General features: G+C 35.8%; 1 long non-coding RNA gene across 1 annotated transcript; it reads right to left on the minus strand.

The window, feature by feature from the left end:
* Nucleotides 1-11112: 11112 nt before the first annotated feature.
* On the minus strand, nt 11113-13603 carry LOC148274552 (uncharacterized). Its single transcript, XR_015824280.1, has 2 exons — nt 13368-13603; nt 11113-13256 (listed from the first exon to the last, which is right to left on the minus strand). It is a non-coding gene; the product is annotated as an uncharacterized LOC148274552 (long non-coding RNA).
* Between the last annotated feature and the right edge of the window lie 1676 nt (nt 13604-15279).

Genomic DNA, 15279 nt, shown 5'->3' on the forward strand with positions numbered 1-15279 from the left:
ATTTATAATGTTTTTTTTTTAAGATACATATTATTTTCAAATTTTTAAGGGATGCGTCGCATCCACAGAATCTATGGATAAAACGCGCCTAGCATGTTGGTCTCTAAGCTAGTCACTGGTGTCTAGGAGAAGCAAATATATAATTCGCGTGCCAGGATATGTGGATATATACCCGTAGATGACTGTTTACATGTTGTTGTCACCAACAGCATACCTATATTGCTTACAACTTTAATTTATTTATTTTTAATTATAAAAGCTACAATAGGAAAAAAAAATTATGAAAGGACTTTGTTTTAATATAACCATATGGGTAAGATTGTATTAAAATTCAAAATGAGGAATTCAAATTAGAAATAATATCCATATAATAAGAATAAAAATACATATTTGATTTTATTCCACTTTTATTTATAATTTTTACTAGTGACCGAGCTTTGTCGTGACCAACACAGTCAGACCGGTAGGAGACTAAACTAATGTGTGTGTTATGTACAAGTGCAAACAGGGGTTGATCATCATGATTTAATATAATTATGGGAATAAAAAAGTTAAAATTACAATTATTTTAGTATAAAGTAGGAAAAACCGTATGAATTTAAGTTTTGTTTGGATTTATAAAATGAAAACAGACGTAAATTTTATAACTTTTTGAAGTTTTATATATTTTTTTTAAAATTAATTATACGTATTTAAATGTTATTAAAAATATAACCGGCTAGGCTAGGGGGTAAGTAAATGATTCTCCGAAACTCATGATTTACAACCCCTGTTTGGACTTGCGTATAATATAAAAAAATGTGTAGTCGCCCATCAGCCTGACGATGTCGGTTACGACAAAACCCGGTCACTGGTAAAAATTATAAATAAAAGTGGAATAAAACTAAATGATCTAAAATGATGTAAAACTAAAATGCAGTTCCACCAAGAAATGTCTGTAGAAAAACTCAATCTATTAATATCTATATCAAAGATCAACTGAAAATCATTATGCCTGTACAGTATGGGTTAAATGACATACAAAGTACAGACACAATTACATACAATATTGAAATTGACAACAAGCTCAAAATAAAATATCACTTTCTTCTTAGGTATGCCAGCACAAGATGCCCTAAAAGAATAATATGTCATGCATCGTTACCAACTCTTATCAGGCTTAGAGCGCGATAAAAGATATTTGCAATAAATCCAGGACTTATATTTATTTTCCTCTTGCGTGTTAGCTACAAAGTCTTCATTTTAGATAGACTTCTATATTACATTTATTTTTCTTTTTACTTTTTTTTTGCACCACAACAGGCCAGGAGGCCTAATTACAGTGGTGAATTACATCACAGAGCACCCAGGCTTGAGAAAAATCACGTTTTAATTTTTGTGTTCTTACCGGGAATCGAGCCCGGAACCTTCAGTGCGTGAGTAAAGCGTCTTGACCACTACACCACTGAGGCCGCCTTACCTTCTCTTAAATGTTCTTAATGTCTGTTGTAATATGTTAATGTTAACAGCTCCCCAGGGAGTTGAATCAAGTACTTGTCTACAATATTTGGACAAACTCAAAATATTGTTGGTATATCGTTTTGTCTACTTTACTTGTTTGTCATTTTGTACGTACCTTAAATATGTAAACAAAAATGAAATATTGAAAAATCAGGCTATTGTGAAAAAATGGATGTAAACATACTCGTATCATTAACAATCTAATAAAGTATCGTTTTAATTTATTGGAAAAAAATCATGTTAAATATTAACTTTTAATAGCTAGAATCACGCACCCACTTCATGTTTGGGTAATAACAAACAGGCTGTGCTTGTGTTTTGGCAGATTGGTAAGTATCGTTGAGGTCAAGTGAGGCAATCGAGACAGGCATCCAAAATCCAGTGTTTTTCTAATACTGTCCAATATTTCATTTTACTCATATAACATGCCATTTTGCCGAAAAAACTTTAAAGCCGTTCATTAAACAGTAAACATTCAAATTACAGATAAATGTATATTTTCACAAAATTATTATGCTATTCTCTTCAAAAGTTCAGTTATCTGTGTAAAATAGAACCAAAACACTGGACGAGTGCTTTAGACTCGAAAACTACGCTAGATAAATATCCACCTCTAAATAACTTTGGAACTTTGGAACAACTATACGCAAGGAGCGTGGAATAAACTAAGGATCACGTATAACAACTCATACTGACAATTATTCGGATTGCCTAGGTACTGCAGTATCTCTGAAATGTTTACAGCTGGACGGATAAACACCTTCGCTGCCCTGCTTTGCCAAAGAGCCTGGAGCCTATGGGAACGCCTAAAAAAGTCTAATATCGAAATTCTCCAAGCCACTACAGAGTGGATCCTATCACCGTTGTTCAAGCGATGGCGCGATATGTTAAGACCACCATAAGTGCTGCAATATAAAATTTTATTTTGTGTTTACATTTATGTTTATTGTTATATTTATGTTTATTGTTATATTTTTGTTGATAATTAAATTTATGTTTATGTTTATATGTTTATATGGTAGAATTGGCTCTGCACTTTATAGCCATTTTACTGGAATAAAAATTTAAATAGATAAAATAAATATCTATGTCCGCCTTGTGGTGTGTAGTAGTAATGATTAAGGTTCCGGGTTCGATTCCTGGCAAGGTCGATCTTTAATACTCGTTTTGAAAGTGGTTAAAAGCCATAATATTTTACCTAATTTTTCGAATACGAACCCCAATAAAATTGATGATGCTAATTATGTATTGATTGTAAACAAAAGTTTTGTCCATTTTTTTCCTAATTAAAAGTGGGCATCAAAAGTCGTTAAAATTATACGTCATTCGAAAGGAAATTTTCCGTTCAATAAGATGTTGTATTTTGTTTTTACGTTACATGTATTATTTTATTTGATTACTTATCTTCAAATCAGAACGTTAAATAGGCAAATGTGAGTATTTTCGCGCTTTTTTCTGATCGCGTTCAATCGAAGGAATTAAGCTGCCAAAGCTGTTCATGTTATTTGCACAGTGTGCGGTGTAGATGCTTTAAAACATTGACTTATTTGTTTTTAAATTATGAAGGAGAATACATTATTGACTAGTTTGTTGCAATTTTTTTGTTGTGAACTCTTGTCTTCTTAATTTTGAAAAAACGGGCACAACTTCTAATATTGAACAAAATAATTAAAATGAACTTTTTAAACGAGATTTTAAGAGGAAGTTTACATTTTTTATTAACAATGGGAAGTTAAGGACGTCATACCTTCACCATACCAGTATAATTGAAAATAAATTCTCCCGAGCGATTACGAAGATGCACTTTAGACCCCCCCCCCCTCCACTTTTAAGTTTTGGGTGTGTACATCGATATATAATAAGGAGAAGCGTCCGCCACAGTTCGCATATCTACACATTTAAGTGACATACATTTATTAATTAGCCGTAAAAATGTTGCCAGTACAAAAAATAATTTAATATTTGTATTTTTTCCATCTGTTACTATGTTCCTGAGTGTACTTATAGAGAAGTTAAAGGAGCCGGATTTGTAATCGCTAGGTAGATAAATACATACGAAAGTTAAACAAACCGTCATCGTGATTAATAAAATTGCTATTAAGAAATGGAAAGTGGGGGTAGGTTGCTCACGGATCGATGAGTGGATCAAGCCAAATAGGTCAAATGTGTGTACTGTTTATGAAATTTGTTATTTTGGTCTATATATATTTGTTTTGTTTTTTATTATTATGATAATGATAAGAAAGTTCATTGGATTATTCACATTTTTTTCATTGTTATTATGTTAATTTTGTTAAATAGCTAATCTAAGGCATGTTTCACATTTCGTAAAATGTTTCCCTCGGCACGGAACACCCAGTGAGGAACATTATTCTTTAAAAAAAAATACAAACAATGTAAAAGTATAAATAAATAAATAAATTGTCGAAAATCATATTTTTATAAGCTGTGAATACAAGGTTTTTTTGTTATATAATAGTAAATAAAATATTTTGATGATGAAAAAACACTTATTGCGTTCTCTAACGATGACAGTTTTGAAAATGTTATGCAATTTAACTTAACACAAGGTGTGAGTTGCTTGATAACAACTTTGGAATAACGTCGAGAATGACGTGTGTGATGGCAACGTCTCATCTTGAAGTTCAAGTAGAGTTGGTTCTAACCGCAGATATGCGAACTCACATGCTCCCCCTCTGACTACCCCAACCCCCACTCTCCTTCCGGTAGATTGATGAAAGGTGTCATAGAACGTACCGTGCAACATGAAGTTGCCTAATTAAATTCGCAGAAGGTTTTGCCAATTTTAATGCACACTTATTTTCACCAGAGGTGTAATGCAGTTTCCGAAGATAAATTATTGTAAGCGTAGTGATAAATTCACACGATGTAACGAAACAGGTAAAAGGAAATATACTTATAATTTTTTTATCACGATTAAATTTACAGCGGCAACATTTGTTTCCTGATTGATGTTTACGTAATGCAAAATATTGTACAGTCCAATATACATTGCAACAGAGTGAAAAAAGATTATCGCAAATTGACTGGCGCTGTGGCGCAGTTGGTAAAATGGCCAACTGGCGTCACGGGTTCGATTCCCGCCAGTTGCAAGAAAGAAATCCAAGAAACGTTTTTTTCTTAATTGAACTGGGTGTTGTGGTGTATTTTTCTTTACCTTCTTCCATATTTTCTCTATCCCATCCGCTGACAAGCCTCTAAATAGGCTTAAAGGGTTAATCCTTTAAACAAATTGTTTGGAATGCTAGTTATTTTCAGACCTATCATTGGCTGATTAAAATGGCAACTTTATACACTGTGTAACATTAATACGTAATACTTTATACACAATAAACCTGGTTATGCAGAAATAATGAAACTGAGATAATTGGACTTTTGTGAAAAGAGTGAATAATCAACTTTGCACAACAGTTGGAATGTTTTTTACTTTGACAAATAAGAAATCATGCATAAATTCGTTTTTTCATCAAACAAAAAAACTTCATAACGTGTTTGATCAGTTTTAATAGTTTTCAAGTCTGGCTGACCATATAACATAGGCAGAATGGTAATTGTTACACCGTGTGTATAGTGGCCACTTAAACTAGCCAATGACAGTTCATAAGCATTTCCTTTTCAAAAATGTTTTTTCTTTCTTTTGCAACAAATTTAGATCGTTTTAGTATTAATCAACTTTACGCAAATTAAAAAACCGCGAGTGATCATAAGTAAAAACACAGAATGTCAATAATTTCTAAAGCATAAAACCTGTGTGTGTCATCATATCTACGTTGAAGTTTTGCTTATGGATCGGTAGATATTGCGTTGTTGCTTAAATATCTTTAAAAAACATTATACCTTTTTTTACACTGAAATATTTTTTTTACTGCTAATTTCTAAATACTATATATTGATGATAAATACGTGTATCTAGAACACAAAGTCAAAACTTGGTAAAGATAACCAGACAGTGGAGTTACCAAAATGAATAAGGCTAAGTTGGGCTGCTTTCGGCAAACTAAAATAAATTTTTGAAAATAAAGAAGTCCCTATATGCTTTAAAAGACAAGTTTACGAATCGTGCATATTGCCGGTGACAGCATACGGACTAGAAACCATGTATGTATCACAAAAAAGTAGCCAGAAATTAAAATGGACGCAACGATCCATGAAAAGACATATACTTGGTGTATGTCTAAGAGACAGAGTAAAAAATGAAGAAATAAGGCGCCAAACCGGAGTTGTGGATATCATAGATCACGCAACGAAATTGAAATGTCAGTAGGCAGGACACTTGGCGAGACAAAATGATAACAGGTGGACACCCAGAATAATAAAGTGGAGACCATGGGCAAACAAAAGAAGTGCTGGAAGCCAGCAAAGAAGATGGGTCAACGACATTGCCTCTATTGCCGGTGAAACGTAGATGATGAAAGCGGGTGATAGGAAGGGATGGAAATGTTTGGAAGAAGCTTTTATCCAGCAGTGGAAAAAATAAGGCTAAAGAAGAAGAAAAAGAAGATATATCTTCATCATCATTATTCCATGTCCGCTCCTTAGTTGAAACATATGGTATCCACAAAGAGTCTCCATGCATCTCTATCGGCTGCCAAGTCCTTTGTGTTTTCCCAAGTCAGGTCCTCGTCCCGAAGTTCTTACAGCAACTGCTGACAAACAATCAGCAGCGGACGTCCAGGACGTCGAGAACCTGATACCTTGTAAAGAAGGCAAACGTGGTTTAGGCTCTCAGGAGGCGTCCGCAGTATATGGACTTGCCAACCGTATCGCCTTTGTTTGACGAAAGTTGTCACCTGAGTTTGCTGCGTCCATTCTTTTATTACGTCATTCCACCGCACACTCAAAATTCTTCTGAGACACCTTTTCTCAAAACTCTAATTTAAACTCTAGAATTATAGTGTTTTGGGTCCTAGTGCGGTGCCACGATTCGCAACCGAGAAGAGAATAGGTGTTATGCAGGCTTCTATTCTCAGACAGCCCTCATACTGTTGAACGTGGCGCCTGCTCTCCTGACCGCACTCCCAGTTATTCTTAAAAGCTGACATTTTCTGTAACATATACTCCCAGGTATTTAAAACTCTCCACCCTTTTGATGAATTGATTTGACAGTCAGGGAGTTTTTAAACATCAAAGCAGAGGCTTACAAATAATTATTAAAAAGTATAAATTCTTTCATGTTTTGACGTTGTTTTTTTATTTACATATATATGTCAAAGACATATGTTATGTTGACTTTTGATTTTCTTTCTTATGTTATACAAAAATATTATAATTGTCCATTGTTTATTATAGGAGTAAAAATTCATCAACATTTTCTTGTAAACCCACGAACAGTCCATACCTTTGTGGGATTTTTTTGTTGAATATTTTTCTATCGGTATGTACTTCGCTGATATGTTATTATGTTTTATTTTTTTAATACTCTGTTTTATTATTATGTTTATTGTAAGAAATCAAAAAAAAAAAAAAAGTAATATTCTAAGAAGTATTTATTTTAAATGTTGTGTGCAAAATTTATTATTTACCCTTTTGACGATTTTTACATATATCAAATGGTTCAAAATTCCTTGTAGAATAATGTCTCATATTCAACTTGTTTTGTGATTTTAACCAAAAAACTGCCTTTTGCTTGTGACCCCAGTATTATATGAAAAATATGTTTTATTGAACGAGGCTCTTAGGCGTTATCGAAAAATCCATTTATTTCTCACGTAAAAGTATTAAGCCAGTGTCAAAGCTTAAAAAGCTTGATGCACTTTCGACATAATGCCGTTCGATATTGAATTTACACCCTGTAAGCTGACAAGGGTAAGTTTTACGATAGCGGGGAAGGGAAATGGGTGATGCATCACGGCATAAGGTTGCACATAATGCATAGTCCCACCGCGCTTACGTGCCATACTTTCATAGTGCCGCAAACTGTAACATTACGAACATATAGTGCTGTGCCTTTAGTATTCCGATATCCCTCACGGCATTGCAGATGCACGATTCTGGCACGATATATGCTATTTGAGGTTTTTTGCTCTAAAAAGGAGCCGTATTAACCTCGAGAAAGCGGCCAAGATTTTGAACTGAGCATCTTGTTTATTTACAAATGTACAGATAATCAAATCGTCAGGTCAGCAATATTTTGAGTTAGTCCAAATGTTCGTAGACAAGGACTGGATTCAACTCCTTGGGGAGCTGTTGATATAAACATATTACGCAACAATGTTTGAGTATCTCCAAATGCTTGCAGACTGGCTGGATTTCCTCCCTAGGGAGTTATTCGTATTTAAATTTATTTCAACAGAGAAGTAAAACATTTTTGAGAAGGGAATATGAAAGTCTAGGCTTTTACAGGGCTTATGACCTCATACTCAAACATTGTTGAATTAACTACCTGTTAAAAGAAAAGTATAAGAGTTGGAAAATTGTTTTCAAGCGTTACCTAGAAGGCGATTTGGTTCAGCCGGATGAATCTCACCCACGTAATAAAGTGTTCAGCTCTTTTACTTCACAAAAGTCAACAGATGGAAGAGTTTAGGAAATGTGGATGTTCAAATATGGGTAGAATGGTGAAAGTTACACAGTGTGTAAAGTGGCCACTTATAAATAAACTCTATATTATGTCAACTGTATTAGATGTAAAAAGTAGTGTTCATAAGAACAATAAATATAAAACAATCGTATGTCCACACTTAAATTACTGTTCTTCTAGTCTTTTTTTCATGTAATGAAGGAGACATAAAAAAAAAAAACATCTGCAAAATGAGGCGATGAGGATTATACACAAAAAAAATATCTATTCTTATGTAGAAATAATGCACAAAGAAATCGGCTTGCTCATAGCAAATCAGCAAATTAAATATAATTTAGGAATTTTTATACCTAAAATTCCTAAGGGGATGAATAAAATAAAAACAATAATCAAATTTAACCAACAATGTCATACATATGAAACATGGTATAAAAAAGATTTAGTGGTGTTGTTACCACCTTTATGTAGGCACCTAGTTGGTGGCCTAATTTTGTGGTGTACAAAGTTATGTGGGTGCACAGAATGAGAGCAAGTAAAACAGGGTACTTACGTTTTACACAAAGATTTATTCACGAAACTAAACTACTGAAGCTAACACATTGAAAGAAGGATTCTAATAACTATATTAGGCAAAATAAAATGAAGTTGGTAAATCTAAATTGGCGGTAATTTTGTGCCTCGAAGACGCGTGCGGTGAGGTCGGAATCCGGTAGTTTTCTCTCAGCCGGTTTGGCCCGTTCGTACGCTCTACGTCGGCGTTCGGCAATGTTCGGCTCGTGCCGTCGTTGTCGACCCGCCACACAGCCCCCTTCCAAGTTTTGAAATCTGTTTTTCAAAACTGACGCTGTATCACCCTCCTGCCGCTACGCGTTGTGTATGCCGGTTGTTCTGTTGGTGTTTCCGTTTCTGCTGGACTGGCTCGTTCTTCCGCTGTCTGGAACGCCGGCTTGCACCTGTCCAGCGAAACCTTTTTATGTTCGCCATCCACGTCCAGTGTTACCGTCTTTTCCGCCCTGGTGATGACCTTGTAGGGCCCCTTGTAGTTCGGCATCAGGGGTTTGTACACTCTGTCGTCCCTCAGAAACAAGTGTGTGGCTCTCTTTAGTTCCGGGTGGATGAAAACGTTACCTTTATTGTGGTGCTCGACTGGCCTTGGTTTGACGTTTTGCATGAAATTTACCAGTTGCCTAGTGTAGGAGTCCGGGTCAATGTAGTCGTTCGTCTGCTCCAGGATGTCTGCTGGTAACTTTAGTTTGCACCCATACAGCATCTCTGCTACTGAGTGCTCTGCATTCGTGCGCAGTGTGGCCCTCAGTCCGAGTAGTATGGTGCTGATCGATTTTGTCCACGGAACAGGGTGGTGAGCTTTAATGGCCGTCTTCAGCGTTCTATGAAATCGCTCGATCATGCCATTACTTTGTGGATGGTAAGGCGTCGTGTTGGAGTGTGCTATGCCTGATCTGGAACAAAACAAGTTAAAGTCCGTAGACATGAATTGCCTACCCTGATCAGTTATAATTTTCTCCGGTACGCCGTATCTCGCAATCCAGTTGTCCCAGATGGCTCTGATGATTGTGTGGGTCTGGATATCTGCGATAGGGATTACTTCCGCCCATCGAGTGTATCGGTCGATACATGTGAGGCAGTACCTCAGTCCCTCTGATGGTGGAAAAGGTCCGATGAGGTCGACATGGACCACGCAGAATTTCTGTCTCGGCATGTCGATCTTGATGATCGGTGTCCTCGTGTGTTTGTTGACTTTGCTCTTCTGACAGGGTATGCAGGCCTTCGTCCAAGCTGCGCAGTCTGCTTTCATATTTTTCCAGACGCCTCTTTGACTGATGGTCTTGGTCGTGGCGTCGGCTCCTGCATGGTTGAGGTTATGCACTTGGTTGAAGAAAGATCTCTGTAGCGTTTTTGGGATGTACGGTCGCATGTTGCCTTTGTTGAGATCGAAGACGATTTCTTGTCCCTGCATGTTGGTTTTGATCAGGTTCAGAGCAGTGTTCTTGTCGTCCAAGAGTGCGAGTAGTTCGTTGTCCTGCCTTTGTTCTTTATGGATCTTTTCGAACGATATGTTTGCCTCTTGTTCGATCATGTCGATTCTTGATAAAGTATCGGCGACGACGTTGTCTTCTCCTTTTATGTATTTGATGTCCGTGCTGAACTGTGAGATGTAGTCTAGATATCTGAGTTGTCTGGGGCTTTCTTTGTCGTGACTTTTCCTTCTAAACACGAATTGTAGTGGTTTATGGTCCGTGTATATACAGAATTCTCTGCCCTCCAGATAATGTTGAAAGTACCTTACAGTCTCAAAAATGGCTAGTAGTTCCCTGTCGTACGTACTATATGAACACTGAGCCTTGTTCAACTTTTTTGAGAAGAAACTTATCGGTTTGTAGTTGATGCCGTCTGTGGTTTGTTGTAGCACGCCTCCGATTGCGTAATCTGAGGCGTCTGTCCACACTGACATCTTGCTGCTTTCCTCTGGGTAGCTAAGCTTAGTGGCGTTGATCAGCGAGTTCTTGACCTCTTCGAAATCGTGTGTAGTGACTTCGTTCCACTCTACTTTTCTGTTGTCATTCTTTTTTGCTCCCTTGAGGTAATCGTGTAGTCGTATCAATTTGTGTGCTGCTCGTGGTATGAATCTTCGGTAGAAGTTTCCCATGGCCAAGAATCTTCTCAACTGCTTAATGGTTTCTGGCTTGTTGAGGTTCGTGATGGCTTCCACTTTTGTTGGCGAGGGTCCGATGCCTTCAGCCGAAATTTCATAACCAAGAAATAACAGTGTTTTCTTGGCAAACTCGCATTTAGATGGGTTTACCACCATTCCATGATCTTGAAGTCGCTGGAACAAAGCTTTTAAGTGTTCCACATGTGTTTCTTCGTCTGGTGAAGCGATCAATATATCGTCGATATATGCGTGTACTCCTTCTAGACCTCTTGTGACTTCGTTGATGTGACGTTGGAATGTTTGTGCAGCGCATGATAGTCCGAATGGCATTCTTACAAATTCAAATAACCCGAATGGTGTGGTTATAGCTGTCTTTTTAATGTCAGTTTCATTAATTGGAATTTGGTGATATGCTCGTTGTAAGTCAATTTTGGAAAAAATTTTACAGTTAAATAAGTCATTGCATATATCGTGGATATGTGGCAAGGAATAACGATCAGGTACCGTCTGTGCGTTTAAGCTACGGTAATCGCCACAAGGGCGATAAGTACCATCGCTCTTCTTCACCATATGCAATGGAGAGGCCCACTCACTCTTGGAGGGTCTACAAATACCTTGAGCCACCATGTGATCGAACTCTTGCTTCGCCTGCCTCAGTAGTTCTGGGGACAGCCGACGAGTCTTACACATAACGGGTTTGCCACGGGTATCTATATGGTGGATTGTGTTGTGTTTATCCAGCCCTGCGTATGGTTTATTGATATCTACTAGTTGTGGATACTTCAATATGAGTGAGTGGTAAATGTTGGTTTTGTCTGTTAATGATATGGAACATGTTATGTTGTTGTTTGTGGAGATGTCAAATGCTCTGACTATCTTGCCGTTTGTATTGTCTACTAACCGTTTGTTCCTAACATCTACTAACAGGTGGAAGTTGTGGAGAAAATCTGCTCCTATAATAGGGCGTGTCGTATCCGCTATTATAAACTTCCATGTAAACATTTGTTTACATCCCAGATTCAGTGTTACCGTGGTAACTCCGAAATTCTGGATCGTAGTCCCGTTCGCTGCATAGAGAATTAGCTTAGACTTTTCTCCATGGCGTTTGTGTAAAGATCTAGGAATTAATGATATTTCCGATCCGGAGTCAACGAGGTATGACACACCGGTATCACGATCTTTAACAAAGAGACGTGTTGTGTTGGTTGAATCAGCCGCCTCCGCTATGATTCGACCATCTAGTTTTTTGAAGCTAGATGCGGTTTAAATTCACATGGTGTGACGCATTTCTTAGCTTGATCGCCAAATTTTGTGTGGAAGTAACAAAGAATAGTTTTCTTGTTATTTCCGTTGGCCCTATAGCTTGTTTTGTTGAAATTGTTGTTGTATTTGTTGTTATTGAAATTGTTACTGCTGTTACTTGTTGTGTGTTTGAATCTATTGTTATTGTTGTTGTGACTATGCTGTTTGTTGATTGTGTGAAATAAACTCTCTACCTTATGGGTTAGAGCTTGTACGGACTGTTCTAAACTACAAATGTTATTTTTATTGTTGGTACCTACTACCGCTACATTATCCTGTGTGTACACCTGTATTAGGCGATCTGCTATCGTCGCTTGCCTATCCCAGTCATCTTCGCTTATGGCTAAATGCGCTTGGATCGTCTTGGGCAGTTGTTGTATCCACAAGTATTGCAACGTCGTTTCGTCTATTTGTAAACCTATTGCTAGCGTCCGCATCTCTCTAAGTAGGCTGGATGGGTTTCGATCCCCAAGCTGTAAGGAAGAAAACAGTTTTTCTCTCCTTCTGTCCTGTGGACAGCCCATGCGTTGGATTATAGCTTCCTTCAGCCTCGTATATTTTGCTCGGTTCGGTTCCATGAGTAAAATATCTGAAACTTGTTCTATGTGCGTTTGTTCAAGTTTTGACACTAAGTGACTATAACGTGCGTCTTCTGAAACTATGTTTGCCAACTCGAATTGTGCTTCTATCTGTTTAAACCAAAGTTCGATGTTGTTCACCCATAGCTGTGGTAGTTTAACGCTAATCCTATCCGTGTGGAACATGTTGTTTGCTGTGTTGATATTTGTCAAGTCAGTGTTGTCCTTGTTAGCCATTGTTTACAGTTTAAAAATATTCGTTTTTAAAAAAAAAAAATTCAGAAAAATGTATGTAATAATGATTACAGTATAAGTTAAAATATTGAAATAAAAGTATTCAATAATGAGTGTAGTTGTATTAAAAAGTTAAGTTTAAATTATTAGATTTAAATTTAAATTTAAATTTAAATTTCAAACAAAAATATTTATTTTTTAAATGTCAGAGTCACTATTTGTTATGTATGTACTGTGCAAGTTATAGAAAAGAAAATTAAAAACAGAAAATTTAAATAATTATTTTACCATACGGCGGAACACATTTTCCAACTATTAGGTATTTGTATTCTCCAAGCCTGAGTGGTCCCCTCAATATTAATATTCCTTTTGATTGTCCGTTGTACAATATATCAAGTTTAAAAATGTTTATGGTAAAACTTCAAATCTGTAACACATAATAACATGCATAGCCTAGGTTAAAAATATAAACATATATAGTACAGTCACACAATATAATGTATATAGAAAAAAAGTATGGATACTAATGTCCACGTACTAAGTTAAACATTCGTCGGCTTAGCCGCCCGAATATCTGTTTGTTTGATAGTTTCAAGTTGTTTACAAAAATAAAATTTTACAAATTGCAAGTATTGTGAACGACTGCGCCAGCTGAAAAATATTTCCGATAGATTTCGCTGGTAAAAAAAAAAACTTACTCCCGCAGTGCGTTCACAAGGAGAAAACTTTCGGATGCCTACGTCACGCTTGTCTCGCCATATAATATTTGTCAAAAATAATTATGTGCCGGATTTTTGAAAAAAAAAAAAAAAAAAAAAAACAAAATTTAAGAACTATAAATAACAATTATTTTCCGGTACCCTGTAAGTACCTCTACTCAATCTGGCACCCTATGTAAATGTTCGTGTGAATTGTTTGTGTGTTCGACTCAAGAAAAATAAAAAAAATAAAATTTATATGTGTTGTAGGAATGTATTACTCGGCGTGCGATTTTTGGTGAGCGAGTCGCTCGAACGTATTATATTATGTTTGTTTATAATAATTTTAGTTAAATTATGAATCACCTGTTTGAATTAATCCCGGCCGAGTAATATTGTTAAGAAATTAATCACAGTTTAATCAATTCACTAGTTACATTAATTACATTTACATTAGTTACATTTACATTGAAGATTGTTACCGACAGAAAAATTCACTCGATTCGCTCGGTCTTTGAAAAATCTAATTCTATTATATATTATAATTATTATAATATAATTCTATTATACTAAATTAATTAACCTTACAATAAGTTAACCTTGAAATAGATTAACCTTGATTAATTACAAATAAATTAAAAGTGCAATCAAATTAAAAATGAAATTTTAAATTTTTCATGTACCGACCGAAAAAAAGTAATTGTTGTACAATTTTGTCAAGCGAAGATATTTCTGTCTGAAATTTTGCGCAATTTTTATGGAATTTGAATGGGGTCACCGTGATTGATTGTTTAATGTTGTGTTTTCGTGTTCAAACGTCGGGGTATACCACTTTATTGGTGTTGTTACCACCTTTATGTAGGCACCTAGTTGGTGGCCTAATTTTGTGGTGTACAAAGTTATGTGGGTGCACAGAATGAGAGCAAGTAAAACAGGGTACTTACGTTTTACACAAAGATTTATTCACGAAACTAAACTACTGAAGCTAACACATTGAAAGAAGGATTCTAATAACTATATTAGGCAAAATAAAATGAAGTTGGTAAATCTAAATTGGCGGTAATTTTGTGCCTCGAAGACGCGTGCGGTGAGGTCGGAATCCGGTAGTTTTCTCTCAGCCGGTTTGGCCCGTTCGTACGCTCTACGTCGGCGTTCGGCAATGTTCGGCTCGTGCCGTCGTTGTCGACCCGCCACAAAGATAAGATAACTTATGAGGAGAAAAACAGAATCTCAAAACTCATTGTACGAGGGATTGAAGCTGTACAAATGAATAGAGATAGAAAAGATCGAAATATTTAAAATTAATTTGAAAAAATATGTTAAGAAATTTTTATAAAAAAAATGTAACGTTTTTTAAAGTTTATTTTAGTTCTTAAGATGTTATGAACCAACTTAATAAAGCATAAATAAATTATCTTGTCTGAAATGTTCTTCATCTCTGTTGTAGTATGTTAAATTTTTTAGATGTTTTGTTTAAAAATGTTATACTATTGTGTATTGGCGAAAATGCTTGAAATAATACGCTAGAGTAATGGAATTACAATTATTTAATTTAAACTTTATTTTCAAAATCAATTAAGGATATTGTGGAAACATGTCTTCATATATAAATTTAAATATGTTTTTATTTTAATAAGTCACTAGAAAAATGCGACATGTTTGGCATTGATAATTGTGACATCAAGATTTGTGATTTTTTTTTACAAATTTAAATGGTCAGGAACAAATGAACATAGTTATGCAGAAAGCAGT

This window comes from Micrasema longulum, unplaced genomic scaffold (assembly GCF_059751315.1).
Source record: "Micrasema longulum isolate JH-2025_06_02 unplaced genomic scaffold, ASM5975131v1 h1tg001625l, whole genome shotgun sequence".
In the NCBI taxonomy this organism is placed as follows: domain Eukaryota; kingdom Metazoa; phylum Arthropoda; class Insecta; order Trichoptera; family Brachycentridae; genus Micrasema; species Micrasema longulum.